The following is a 14964-nucleotide window of genomic DNA, read 5'->3' as shown; positions in this document are numbered from 1 at the left end:
CAATTAATCTAAAGAAGATCCTTCCCACACAGGTTTTGATGTTGAGTGTAAAGGGTGCGGCAAACCAAAGGACCTTATGGTGGTACTTTCTTTTGACGGTGTTAGGTTCCAGCATAAAGGAGATGTGGTCCTTAAATACACTGGCTGCCAAAGCTCATTGTAAAAGAGGGCCATAGCATTGAAAATCTCTTTATTCAAGGACAGGTTCCTAACCCTCTTACTGATACATTTCACCAAGTTCTTAAACTCAATATGTGGGTGGCAGGAGGCTTTGTTAATATATGAAGACCTTTTGTTTGGTTTGTGGTAGGACCTGTATGAACAGGTACCCAAATTGAGTATAACATCTAAAAGGTTAACTACAGTAAGGGTGCTAAGTGTGAATTAGGTCCTTCCTTAGCCCCTGTCTACGTTGTGCCCATTTGCACACTTGTCTCTAGAGATGACTAAAGCATCATCTCTGTAAAAAGATATATCGTTTATTTCTTACTTGCATCAATCATTAGACTGCAGCCATGCTGAGGCAACACCTTGAAAAATTTTAGCTGAATGAAGTGACCCCAGTATGGGTTTTGTTCTTTTAAGCTTGGTATTTCTTCTCTCCATCTCTTTTTCTAAACTGCCAAGTTACAGGGGTACAAACATACAAATATTAGATGTCAAACAGTAATGGAGGACAAACACAGACGCACACACCTTGGGCAACTGTCTTCTACTATAGCCTCAGGTTGACTAAAGCCTTGTGAGTGAATTTGGTAAATGGAAACTGAAAGAAGCTTGTTATATATATGTATGGTGGGCTTCTTTCAGTTTCCATCTACCAAATCGACTCACAAGGCTTTAGTCAACTTAAGGCTATAGTAGAGGAAACCTGCACAAGGTACTACACAGTGGGACTGAACCCAGAACCATGTGGTTGGGAAGCACATTTCTTACCACACAGCCATACCCTCACCTATATATATATATTTCTTTACTGAGGGGACAAACAAGGACAGACAAAGGGATTAAGTCGATTACATCGACCCCAGTGCAAAACTGGTACTTTATTTATCGACCCCGAGAGGATGAAAGGTAAGTCGACCTCGGCGGAATTTGAACTCAGAACATAACGACAGACGAAATACCGCTAAGCATTTCGCCTGGCGTGCTAATGTTTCTGCCAGCTCACCACCTCCCTCACCTATATATATGTGTATGTGTACATGTGTGCTTGCATGTGTGTGTGTGTGTGTGACCTGCAACTTTATAGTATCACAGGTAGATGACTTTCTCCTAACAAAGCCATATCTTATACTCAACTCACCATATTTTAGGGTCTTCTCCGGACATATTGTATTTCCCCCCTTCTTTTTGCAAATTGGTAAAGGCACAGGAGTGGTTGTGTGGTAAGTAGCTTGCTAACCAACCACATGGTTCCGGGTTCAGTCCCACTGCGTGGCATCTTGGGCAAGTATCTTCTCCTATAGCCCCGGGCCGACCGATGTCTTGTGAGTGGATTTGGTAGACGGAAATTGAAAGAAGCCTGTCGTGTATATGTATATATATATATATATATGTTTGTGTGTGTGTGTGTTTGTCCCCCTAGCATTGCTTGACAACCGATGCTGGTGTGTTTATGTCCCCGTTACTAAGCGGTTCAGCAAAAGAGACCGATAGAATAAGTACTGGGCTTACAAAGAATAAGTACCGGGGTCGATTTGCTCGACTAAAGGCGGTGCTCCAGCATGGCCGCAGTCAAATGACTGAAACAAGTAAAAGAGTAAAAGAGTAAACGAGTCACCCTGCAAAATCCCAGGCAGTTTTATAAACATTTTATATTTTGAGTTCAGATTCTACTAGGTGCTTTTTCCTCCTTCTAGAATCAATAAAACGTGTACCAAGTATATAAAGAGATCGATTTAATCCACTTATGCCCACCCCTACAAACTCCTGTGACTTTGTTCTGTTACAAACATAAGAAAACAATCTCCTTCTTCCACTCAGTTATTTTCTGTTAATTATATTCTGACTTCAAATTTGTTCATTATATTTTTTTCAGTCTCTGAGAGACTGGTTGTCAAGGAGTGGTGGGGAACAAACACAGACACAGTTTATATATATATATATATATATATATATATATATATACACACATATATATGCATATATATACATACATATATGCATGTGTATGTATATACATACCTGTGTCGGTGGCACATAAAAACACCATCCGAGCGTGGCCGTTCGCCAGCCTCGTCTGGCACCTGTGTCGGTGGCACATAAAATCACCCACTACACTCTCGGAGTGGTTGGCGTTAGGAAGGGCATCCAGCTGTAGAAACACTGCCAGATCTGACTGGCCTGGTGCAGCCTTCGGGCTCCCCAGACCCCAGTTGAACCGTCCAACCCATGCTAGCATGGAAAACGGACGCTAAATGATGATGATGATGATGATGATGATATATATATATATACACACATATATATGCATATATATACATACATATATGCATGTGTATGTATATACATATATACATATATATATATATATATATATATATATATACATATGTATATATATGTATGTATGTATGTATGTAATTATGTATCTATGTGTGTGTGTCACTGTGTCCTTGTTAGTCCCCCACCACTCCTTGACAACCAGTCTCTCAGAGACTGAAAAAAATATAATGAACAAATTTGAAGTCAGAATATAATTAACAGAAAATAACTGAGTGGAAGAAGGAGATTGTTTTCTTATGTTTGTAACAGAACAAAGTCACAGGAGTTTGTAGGGGTGGGCATAAGTGGATTAAATCGATCTCTTTATATACTTGGTACACGTTTTATTGATTCTAGAAGGAGGAAAAAGCACCTAGTAGAATCTGAACTCAAAATATAAGATGTCAATAAAACTGCCTGGGATTTCACATGGTTACTCGTTTACTCTTTTACTCTTTTGCTTGTTTCAGTCATTTGACTGCAGCCATGCTGGAGCACCGCCTTAAGTCGAGCAAATTGACCCCGGGACTTATTCTTTAGTCCCATGTGGTCTAGTGGTTAGGATTCCTGGCTTTCACCCAGGCGGCCCAGGTTCGATTCCCGGCATGGGAATGTTTATTTATATTTTACTACACTCACAGAGTGGTTGGCGTAAGGAAGGGCATCCAGCTGTAGAAACACTGCCAGATCAGGCTGGAGCCTGGTGCAGCCCCTGGCTTCCCAGACCCCAGTCGAACCGTCTAACCCGTGCTAGCGCAGAAAACAGATGTTAAATGATGATGATGATAATGATGATATGTATATATACCCAACGGGCTTCTTTCAGTTTCTGTGTACCAAATCCATACACAAGGCTTTCATTGGCCTCAGTCTATAGTAGAAAACATTTGCCCAAGATGCCCCACAGTGAGACTGAAACCAGGACCATGTGGTTGTAAAACAAGTTTCTTATCACACAACCACACCTGCACCTCTATTTACCTTTTGATTTGATTTCCTGTGATGTGATCAGTTCGACTGGAATATTCTTCAAAGTAAATTCTTGACTATGTCTTGCAAGCCTTTGACTCCTTCTCCTACATGTAGTTGTTGTTTAACCCCAGGTCAGTCCCTATCAAACACCCCTATGATCACAGATGCTCAAACTCCGACCAGCCTATCAATTTTCTACACGTTTTCTTTCATGGATTGCTATTTAATGAGTTTTTTTAAGATGGTGGGGTGGAAGATGATTCTCTCTTTTACTCTTTACTCTTTTACTTGTTTCAGTCATTTGACTGCGGCCATGCTGGAGCACCGCCTTTAGTCGAGCAAATCGACCCCGGGACTTATTCTTTGTAAGCCCAGTACTTATTCTATCGGTCTCTTTTTGCTGAACCGCTAAGTGACGGGGACGTAAACACACCAGCATTGGTTGTCAAGCAATGCTAGGGGGACAAACACAGACACACAAACACACACACACACATATATATATACATATATACGACAGGCTTCTTTCAGTTTCCGTCTACCAAATCCACTCACAAGGCATTGGTCAGCCCGGGGCTATAGCAGAAGACACTTGCCCAAGGTGCCACGCAGTGGGACTGAACCTGGAACCATGTGGTTGGTTAGCAAGCTACTTACCACACAGCTACTCCTGCGCTGTTATTTTTAGTTGTTCAAACAACCATGTGAAGTCTCCTTCAATGTCCAGTTCTGCAGCACATTTCTTTGGTTTTGTACAACGGTGAACTGTTGACTCCTCTTGTGTGGGTTTTATTTGAGGCGTCACTGATGCTAAATTTTGGCAACAGCATAAGGGTTGTTCAAGCCCCCTCATCATCTCTAAATGAACAGAAATATGGAACATCTGTGATGAATTGAACAACTAGGTGTGATCTAAAGTTACACAGCTCTAGACATAACATACTTCTAACCCTATTTCCAAGTAGATCATACCTCTGACTCTTAGCTCCAAACAAATCATATCTCTGATCTTTAATCTTAAACTCCCAGATACATCATACAACTATAAGCCATTATATATATATATATAGGGAGATGTACTTGCATAGCAAGCGACTTGATCTGAGATCGTGTGCTGGAATGAAAACAATTGCAGGGATGCAGTACGAAATTTTGTCAGTGAACAGGTCGCGGTCTCAAAGCGATGAAAATATTTTGACAAATTAAATTTAAATGTTGAAGTGAATCTAACGGTTTTGTGTGTTTCTTAAATGGTTTATAAACTCCTTCCATGCTGCAACTGTATATACATATATATATATCATCATCATCATTATCATCGTTTAACATCTGCTTTCCATGCTGCCATGGGTTGGATGGTTTGATTGAGGACTGGCAAGCCAGAAGGCTGTACCAAGCTCCAATATGATCTGGCAATGTTTCTAGAGCTGAATGCCCTTCCTATCGCCAACCATTCTGAGAGTATAGTGGGTGCTTTTTATTTACTACTGGCATGAGAGCCAGTCAGGCGGTACTGGCATCAACCATGCTCGAATGGTAGATATACTATCACATTGGGCCATTGTAGCATCCATCTGATCCACAGCTCAACATCTTCTGAAATGCCATGTCTCCCTATAGTTAAGAAACCTACTTTCCACTTGACGTTGTTTATTAAACAGAGTAAAGTCATATTTTATGACAATGGACTGGTCTGGAAGAGAGGCTGAGTCTATAAGAGCCTACCTCCTCTGAGACTTGTGACATCAGCATGATTCATGTTCCCCTGTAATAGTTGCTGGTCAATGGCTGTTGTGAAAATAGGCGCAGGAGTGGCTGTGTGGTAAGTAGCTTGTTTACCAACCACATGGTTCCGGGTTCAGTCCCACTGTGTGGCACCTTGGGCAAGTGTCTTCTACTATAGCCTCAGGCTGACCAAAGCCTTGTGAGTGGATTTGGTAGATGGAAACTGAAAGAAGCCCGTTGTATATATGTATGTGTATCTGTGTTTGTGCCCCTAGCATTGCTTGACAACCGATGCTGGTGTGTTTATGTCCCCGTTACATAGCGGTTCGGCAAAAGAGACCGATAGAATAAGTACTGGCTTATAAAAGAATAAGTCCCGGGGTCGATTTGCTCGATTAAAGGTGGTGCTCCAGCATGGCCACAGTCAAATGACTGAAACAAGTAAAAGAGTAAGAGGGAGAGAATTGCGGTCGGTCAATGTCCTTGGAAGAAATGACTGGGACCGGGTGGAGTGACCAGTTCAAGCCTGAGCCACAGAATGTGTGAGGAAAAGACAATTGAGTGATGAGTAAGTGCTTGCTTGAGTGGAGACAGCACATGTTCAATCAGCTGCGTGAAGCAGTAGAAAGGATTAAAATAAAGGATTAAAGATCCTTTTTGAGTCATAGACTTATAGGGCTGGATTCCCAGTCTCTGTGACAAATATATAGACCCCATGTGGACGGGACGCTGATCCGTCACCGGATTATGCATTTTTACCTGCTGAGTGAACTTGAGCAACATGAAATGAAGTGTTTTGCTTAAGAACATGTGTCACCCAATCCAGGAATTGAAACCACAATCTTATGATCATGAGCCAAATACTTTAACCACTAAGCCACGTGCCCCCAGCCCACCCCCACTATGAGAGGAGCAGTAAAATTGGCAGAGAGAAAGGTGACAATACGTTTGTTGGATAGAATTTCTTTTTGGAAGTGGTCGACCAAATTTATTCAGCAGCAACAGCAGTGGAGGCACAATGGCCCAGTGGTTAGGGCAGTGGACTTGCGGTTGGAGGATCACGGTTTCGATTCCCATACCGGGCGTTGAGTGTGGTTATTGAGCGAAAACACCTGAAGTTCCACGAGGCTCCGGCAGGGGGTGGTGGCGACCCCTGTTGTACTCTTTCGCCCCAACTTTCTCTCACTCTTTCTTCCTGTTTCTTGTCCCCCGACTTCCTATGCAACCGCTGAGCCTGGATGCGCATTCATCCATCCGTCGATGCTCTCGGTGTCGGGGGTTGACCTGCTTTCTCTTCTGCAGGTCTTACGAATAGCAAAGGACCACAATTTGGACTTCTCCCACTGCGAGCTCTGGGACGAAGACCGCTTCGCTCAACAGCAACAGCACCATGATGGACAAGAGAGCTGTATTCCACTGTAGATTTCACCTGAATCTTATAGAATATTTTTTGCTCCAGGAACAAGGCCCGAAATTTTGGGTGAGTGGACCAGCCAATTACATCAACTCCAGTATGCAACTGGTACTTAATTTATCGACTCTGAAAGGATGAAAGGCAAAGTCGACCCCAGCAGAACTTGAACTCAGAAAATAAAGACAGACGAAATACTACTAAGCATTTTACCCAGTGTACTAATGTTTTTTTATTTCTTACTGCCCACAAGCGGCTACATACAGAGGGGACAAAAAGAGACAGAAAAATGGATTAAGTCGATTATATCGACCCCAGTGCGGAACTGGTACTTATTTAATTGGCGAGCTGGCAGAAACGTTAGCACGCCGGGCAAAATGCTTAGCGGTATTTCGTCTGCGTTACGTTGTGAGTTCAAATTCTGCCGAGGTCGACTTTGCCTTTCATCCTTTCGGGGTCGATAAATTAAGTACCACTTACGCACTGGGGTCGATGTAATCGTCTTAATACCTATGTCTGTCCTTGTTTGTCCCCTCTGTGTTTAGCCCCTTGTGGGTAATAAAGAAATAGGTACTTATTTAATCGACCCCGAAAGGATGAAAGGCAAAGTCGACCTTGGCGAAATTTGAACTTAGAACGTAGTGGTAGATGAAATGCCGCTAAGTATTTTGCCTGGCGGGCTAATGTTTCTGCCATCTCGCAGTCTTCTGAATCTTATAGAATGGCACAGTGGTTGAGTAAATACTGATGTAGAGATATGGAAAGGAGAAGTGTCTTATAATATTGGTTTCAAATTTTGGTACAAGGCCAGCAAGTTCCAAGGTGGTGGGTAAGTCGACCCCATTGACACCAGAGTTCAAATGGTACTTATTTTATCAACTCCAGAAAGGATGAAGGGCAAAGTTGACCTCAGCGGAATTTGAACTCAGAACGTAAAGATGGATGAAATACCAGTGTATATTTTGCCTGGTGTGCTACTCGTTTTGCCAGCTCACCACGATCAGTATAAATATAATATTGTAATGTATTTATGACCATGAAATAACCCACAGGGGTCACTGTGAAAACCACTGAGCTTTTGTACAACTAATAAAAATACTACAGCCACAACTGTTAAATACTACTGCTACTACTACTAGTCCAACAATCTATGTCACACCTACTGCCACTATCACCAACACCACCACTACTGCTACTTCTAATTAATATTATCATCATTAACGAAGGCAGCATCCCTCCCCCAAAATTACTGGCCTTGTGCCAAAATTTGAAGCCATCATTATTATTATTTTTTAAGACATCACACAGTATCCAATATTGTGATGTTGATTGAAGATATAGTGTCTACCAGGGTTTTGTACTGTTTGTCAAGTCACAGCAAGGACCTCAGACAGACACTACTTTATGCAATATGCATGCAGTTCCAAGTAATGCTGATTTCTGCAATACACCTAGATTGTAGGGTATTTCTAAAGTTCAAGATCTTTCTTCAGGTTGGGTGGTACTGAACCCAAGGTGGCAAGCCGGCAGAATCGTTAGCATGCCGGGCGAAATGCTTAGCAGTATTTCGTCTGCCGCTACGTTCTGAGTTCAAATTCCACCGAGGTCGACTTTGCCTTTCATCCTTTCGGGGTCGATTAAATAAGTACCAGTTACGCACTGGGGTCGATATAATCGACTTAATCCGTTTGTCCTCTCTGTGTTTAGCCCCTTGTGGGTAGTAAAGAAATAGGTATTTCGTCTGCCATTATGTTCTGAGTTCAAATTCCGCCGAGGTCGACTTTGCCTTTCATCCTTTCGAGGTTGATTAAATAAGTACCAGTTACGCACTGAGGTCGATATAATCGACTTAATCCGTTTGTTTGTCCTCTCTGTGTTTAGCCCCTTGTGGGTAATAAAGAAATAGGTATTTCGTCTGCCATTATGTTCTGAGTTCAAATTCCGCCGAGGTCGACTTTTTCTTTCATCCTTTCGGGGTCGATTAAATAAGTACCAGTTACGCACTGGGGTTGATATAATCGACTTAATCCGTTTGTCTGTCCCTGTTTGTCCCCTCTGTGTTTAGCCCCTTGTGGGTAGTAAAGAAATAGGTATTTCGTCTGCCGACATAATCCCTTAGTCTGTCCTTCTTTGTCCCCTCTGTGTTTAGCCCTTGTGGGTAGTAAAGAAATAGGTATTTCGTCTGCCAACATAATCCCTTTGTCTGTCTTTGTTTGTCCCCTCTGTGTTTAGCCCCTTGTATGTAGAAAGAAATAGGTATTTCGTCTGCCGACATAATCCCTTTGTCTGTTGTCCTGTTTGTCCTCCCCCCTGTGTGTGTAGTAGCCCATTGTGTGGGTAGAAAAGAAATAGGTATTTCGTCTGCGACTAATCCCTTTGGTCCGTCCTTGTTTGTCCCCTCTGTGTTTAGCCCCTTGTGGGTAGTAAAGAAAGAGGTATTTCGTCTGCCGACATAATCCCTTTGTCTGTCCTTGTTTGTCCTCTCTGTGTTTAGCCCCTTGTGGGTAGAAAAGAAATAGGTATTTCGTCTGCCGACATAATCCCTTTGTCTGCCCTTGTTTGTCCCCTCTGTGTTTAGCCCCTTGTGGGTAGTAAAGAAATAGGTACGGAACCCAATGCTCCAATAACAGCAGGGACAACCTTTACTGTTATCGCTGTTATTGTTATCATAAGGCAGTGAGCTGACAGAATGGTTAGCAGGCTGGACAAAATACTTAGGGACCTTTCATTCATCTCTACCAATGTTTCTCAACCTTTTTACCCTTACGTAACCCTTAAAATAAATTACATTTCTCAAGGAACCCCTGCACAAAAAATTATATACCACATCATCATCATCAATCACTTTATACCTTTCATCCTTTTGGGTCAATAAAATAAGTACCAGCAGAACACTGGGGTCAATATCGTCAACTTACTTCCTCCCTCGAAATTACAGGCCTTGTGCCAAAATTTAAAATTATTACTATCATTATTGATGTAGTTCTCCTGATACAGGAAGACCTCTAGGGCTAATCCCTTTTTTTCTTTTTGTTAACCTTTATATATTATATAATTTTCCCTTTTTCACACTATACCATGCATACTTACACGGAGTGGTTGGCGTTAGGAAGGGCATCCAGCTGTAGAAACTCTGCCAAATAAAGATTGGAGCCTGGTGCGGCCGTCTGGTTCGCCAGCCCTCAGTCAAAATCGTCCAACCCATGCTGGCATGGAAAGCGGATGTTAAACGATGATGATGATGATGATGATGATGTTTTGTATTGTCCACTTCATCCTTTGCATTGGTGGCAAATAAATGAAATCATTATTACTACTACTATTATTATTATTATTATTATTATTATTATTATTATTATTATTAAGGTGGTAAGCAAGCAGAATCGTTTTCACACCAAGCAAAATGTATAATGGTATTCCGCCTGCCACTACGTTCTGAGTTCAAATTCCACCAAGGTCAACTTTGCCTTTCATCCTTTTGTTAGTTAGTTAGTTAGTTAATTATTTGGCTCAAAAAGCAAAAAGCAAGGCCATGTAGTGGAACATGGAGTTATGTACAGGGTGGTGTTCATGTAAAGAGTTCAGGCCACTTGTGGTCAAGGGAGACTTTGAACTGAGCGGTCGTTGGCATCTTCACTATCTCGTCCGGTAGCTTATTCCACAGATCCGCAACCCGGACGGAGAAAGCCCCTCTCTTTCAATTGAGATGAAATCATCGCAGATAGAGCTTTTCGGAGTGACCCCGCAGCCAACGCTCTGGAGCAGGAGTGAAGAACAGCTCTTTCGAGAGGTTACACTTACCGCTTATGATGTCACCATGGCGGCTGCGTTTTTCTAGAGAATAAAGGTCGAGTGTCTTCAGCCTTTTTTCATAAGACAAATGCTTGAGACCAAGAACCATGCGGGTAGCCAGCTTCTGGACTTTTTCGAGATGCTGTATGTCTTTGAGGAGATAAGGAGAAGAGGCTTGAATCCCATACTCCAATATGGGTCTCACCTGCGTGACATAGAGCAGTAGGAATATAGCGGCTGTGAGCATTCCGAATGACCGTCGAATCAAAAACAGAACTCCGCGTGCTTTTTTGTTGGCAGCATGGCCTTGATTGAAAAAACCCTAAAAACCTTTTGTGATTGATAAATTAAGTACCAGTAAAATACTGGGGACGATGTAATTGACTAGCCCCCTCCGCCACAATTTCAGACTTCGTTTGTATAGTAGAAAGGATTATTATTATTATTATTATTATTATTATTATTATTATCGTTGTTGTTATTATTATCATTATTATTATTGCAGCTGCTGCTGGCATAAAGATCTATTAATGGCAGTTGAGGCATTCCAAGGTTTGCATTTGACCAATTTTGGTGAAGAGCAATTAAAATCCACCAAGTCTGACCAAGAAAGAATTTAAAATATATTATTTGGATACAGGCCATATCTCGGAAATGGATTCTCAGGTGGTAACAAAGCCATCATTCTTTCCTATATATATATATATGTTGTTGTGTGTGAGAGGGAGAGAGAGAGAGAGAGAAAGAGAGAGAGAGAGAGAGAGAGAGACTCATAGACAGACGGATATCACACTCTTCTTCGCTGGACCTGCAATATCTGTGTGATGTACCACGTTGTATTGTGTTTGTTATTTAGTGGTGATACATTATTGGAGATCAAAGTGAGGGACGTTGCATTTGAAGTGATTCATTAATAAATTTATATTTGCCAATCAGTGATTTCTTTGATTTCCAATCACAAAGCTTCAATAAATAGACCACCACCACCACCACCACTACTACTACTACCACCACCACCACCACCACCACTACTACTACTACTATACCACCACCACCACCACCACCACCACCACCACCACCACTACTACTACTACCACCACCACCACCACCACCACTACTACTACTACCACTACCACTACCAATAACACCACCACTACTACTTTCATCCTTTCAGGGTCGATGTAATCCCCTATCTTCCACCCCGACCAAATTCCAAGCCTTCTGCCAATAATTAATAGATTACTACTATTATTATTATTATCGTTATTTTAGAATACCGGATGAAGTGCTTGGCAGTATTGCACCAGTCACTATGTTCTGATTTCAAATATTGTCAGGGTGGACTTGGCCCCTCATCCTTTCAGGGTCGATAAATTAAGTACCAGTGAAACACTGGGGTCAATGTAATCAAATAGTCCCCTCCTTACAAATTTCAGGCCTTTCATCCTTTCGGGGTCGATAAATTAAGTACCAGTTACACACTGGGGTCGATATAATCGACTTAATCCGTTTGTATATCTTTGTTTGTCCCCTCTGTGTTTAGCCCCTTGTGGGTAGTAAAGAAATAATAATTATTATTATGTTTATATATTTGTTTTGTGAAATCGTGTGTTGAAACAGATATTGTTGTATTTAGGAATGGTCATTTTGCCAGTTAACCAATAAAAACACACGCACTATATATTTGGTGTTACTTTGCTTCAGTGTTATTTATTTTTTACATTAATCACAAATAAGAAAGAAGAAAGCAAAGGACCACTGATGAGGTCACAGGAGTGTGACGAAAGAACTCTAGCCGAAATAAGATTAAGATTAGAGTAAAAAATATATAAAGCTGAAGCAAAGTAACACCAAATATATAGTGCGTGTGTTTTTATTGGCTAAACTGGCAACATGACCATCCCTAAATACAACAATATTATTATTATTATCATTCTTATGTTGAACACCTCCTGTCACATGTAAGACAGATTTGGCTATGGGCTAAGCCCATCATGAAGATCGTCCTGCCACTTACCTTTGGCCGGGAAGGGCAGGCAGTGTTTCTTTGCCTGGTGGCCTAAGCAGAAGAGGTTGTGTGGTGGACCAGACTGAAAGAGCTGAAGACAGATCCTTTCCTCTTTGGCCAAACCCTCATCAAATTTTTCAAGTTTCACTTGAAAAGGAAAGTGAGGGTAGAGAGGGAAGGGTTGCCTCGCAGCAATTTTGTTGAGGGGTGGGTGAATGTTACAAGAATGGTCTGAATAGATGGACCTACACTATACATGCATCTGTAGGCTGAAGGAGGACACTGTGGAGAGGGCACCTTTCCCTAGCGATCAGGGTGACCATGGTTATGTAGGGTCTCCATGAGCACCTATAGAAAGTCTCCTTTTGAGGAATTATTCATTGTTATTTTGTATTGTTACTGTTTTTTTACTTTTTACACACCTTTCATGTAACCCCACATTGTATTTTTATTACTATTTTTTTTTTGTTCTTTCAAATTTGCTTCCATTTCTTGCCAAGTGTCTTCCCGACTCCTAGGGCAAAGAAACTCATAGTATACATTGGTAGGCCATTAAACTAAACTCACTAGTTTGTTCATTTTTTTTTTTTTAAGTTAAATTAAAATACATGAGCAGCAACAGTTCTCACATCGACAATGCTCTTCTCAATACGTGTGATGTACCAGTTAAGACAATCTTTTGCACTTCTTGCAGGGATGGTAAGCCAGGGATCATTCTCATGTAATTTTCGGTTCCCTTCTTGATCATTCCTAGTGCTCCTACGATCACTGGTATTGTAACCGCCTTGAGATGCCACATTTTCTCAATTTCAATGAGTAGGTCTTTATATTTTCTGAGCTTGTCAAACTCTTTCCCCGAGATATTATGATCACAGGGGATGCTCATGTCGATCAATAAGCAAACTTTATTGTTTTGGTCTTTCACAACAATATCCGGTTTATTGGCTTTGATGGTTCGGTCTGTATGTACTGGAAAGTCCCACAGAATCGTTACATTTGATGGTTCGGTCTGTATGTACTGGAATGATGGTTCGGTCTGTATGTACTGGAATTATTACTATTATTATTATTATTATTATTATTATTATTATTATTATTATCATCATCATGATTATGTTGAACACCTCCTGTCACATGTAAGACAGATTTGGCTATTGGCTAAGCCCATCATGAAGATTGTCCTGCCACTTACCTTTGGCCGGGAAGGGCAGGCAGTATCTTTTATGAACCCTTAATGGTTAGTAACGAAAACATTCTTCCTTTTCTTCTTCTTCTTCTTATTATTATTATCATTATTGAGCTGGCAGAATCGTTAGCACTCAAGGCTAAATGCAGTATTTCATCTACCGCTGCGTTCTGAGTTCAAATTCTGCCAAGGTTGACTTTGCCTTTCGTCCTTTTGGGGGTCAATTAAATAAGTACCAGTTATGCACTGGGGTTGATGTTATCAACTTATCCCCTCCTCACAAATTTTAGGCCTTGTGTCTATAATAGAAAGGATTATTATTATTATTAAGGTGACAAGATGGCAGAACTGTATGCATGCTGGGCAAAATGAGTTCAAATACCACCAAGGTTGACTTTACCAGTTGAGCATGAGGATAGAAGGGTTGTGAAAACGACTTACCCCTTCCCCTGAAATTGCTGGCCTTGTGCCAAAATTTTAAACTATTATTATTATTATTATTATTATTATTATTAAGGCGGTGAGCTGACAGAATTGTTAGCACACTGGATGAAACGCTCAGTGGTTTTTGTTCAACTTTACATTCTGAGTTCAACTATATTTTACATCTTTTGGGGTTGATAAAATAAGTACCAGTTGAGCACTGGGGTCGATGTAATCAACTTAACCCCTCCCCTGAAATTGCTGGCCTTGTGCCAAAATTTGAAACTATTATTATCATTGAGTAAAAGAGCAGTACATGCTTTCAAAGTGACATGAGGTCCAAATACAGGGTGGTCCAAAAGTAGGTTTACAGTTAATTTTGTCAAGCTCCCTTTTCAGTTTGTAAGATAGAAATTTAAATGTATTAAAATGTTTTAAAAGAAACTTAATGTGCCTATGTGATAACTGTGAACTTACTTTTGGGCCAACCCAGTATACCCATCTTGATTACCTGTCTGATAAGGGTACACTAGGCACATGCATCACAACCATATATATGTGACATGGTGACCTCATATCAAGATAAACAGCGCATAAACTTGCAGGTGGGGCCCAGTTAGAATTTTCTTCATACTGCTCAAAAGGTCCCTTAATAAGGGTTGTTTAAGAATGTTGAACAAAATACTCATGTTTCCAAAGGTGAATTATTCAAACGCCAAAGAATTCCTCTCAACACATGGCTATGATGCTCCCCCACTACTTCTGCTCGCAGTCAGAGATGCACATATTGTCAGCCACCAAAGGACATGCTCAAATGGTTAAGGTCATGCAACTGACAAGCACATCTGTGATATTGAGCAGAATATTCGCTGTAGCCCATCCTGGCAGAATTTGAATGTTTTCAGTTCAATTCCACTAAGGTCGACTTTGCCTTTCTATTTTTGAGGGTCGATAAATTAA

General features: G+C 41.1%; 1 non-coding gene across 1 annotated transcript; it reads left to right on the top strand.

Annotated features, from left to right (window-relative positions):
- The first annotated feature begins 3027 nt into the window (after positions 1–3027).
- Trnae-uuc lies at positions 3028–3099 on the top strand. The gene has a single exon. It is a non-coding gene; the product is annotated as a tRNA-Glu (tRNA).
- The last annotated feature ends 11865 nt before the right edge of the window (positions 3100–14964 follow it).

Source organism: Octopus sinensis, linkage group LG23 (genome assembly GCF_006345805.1).
Source record: "Octopus sinensis linkage group LG23, ASM634580v1, whole genome shotgun sequence".
Classification (NCBI taxonomy): Eukaryota; Metazoa; Mollusca; class Cephalopoda; order Octopoda; family Octopodidae; genus Octopus; species Octopus sinensis.
The sequence above is the reverse complement of the archived record's forward strand: the minus strand, read 5'-3'. Positions and strand labels throughout refer to the sequence as shown.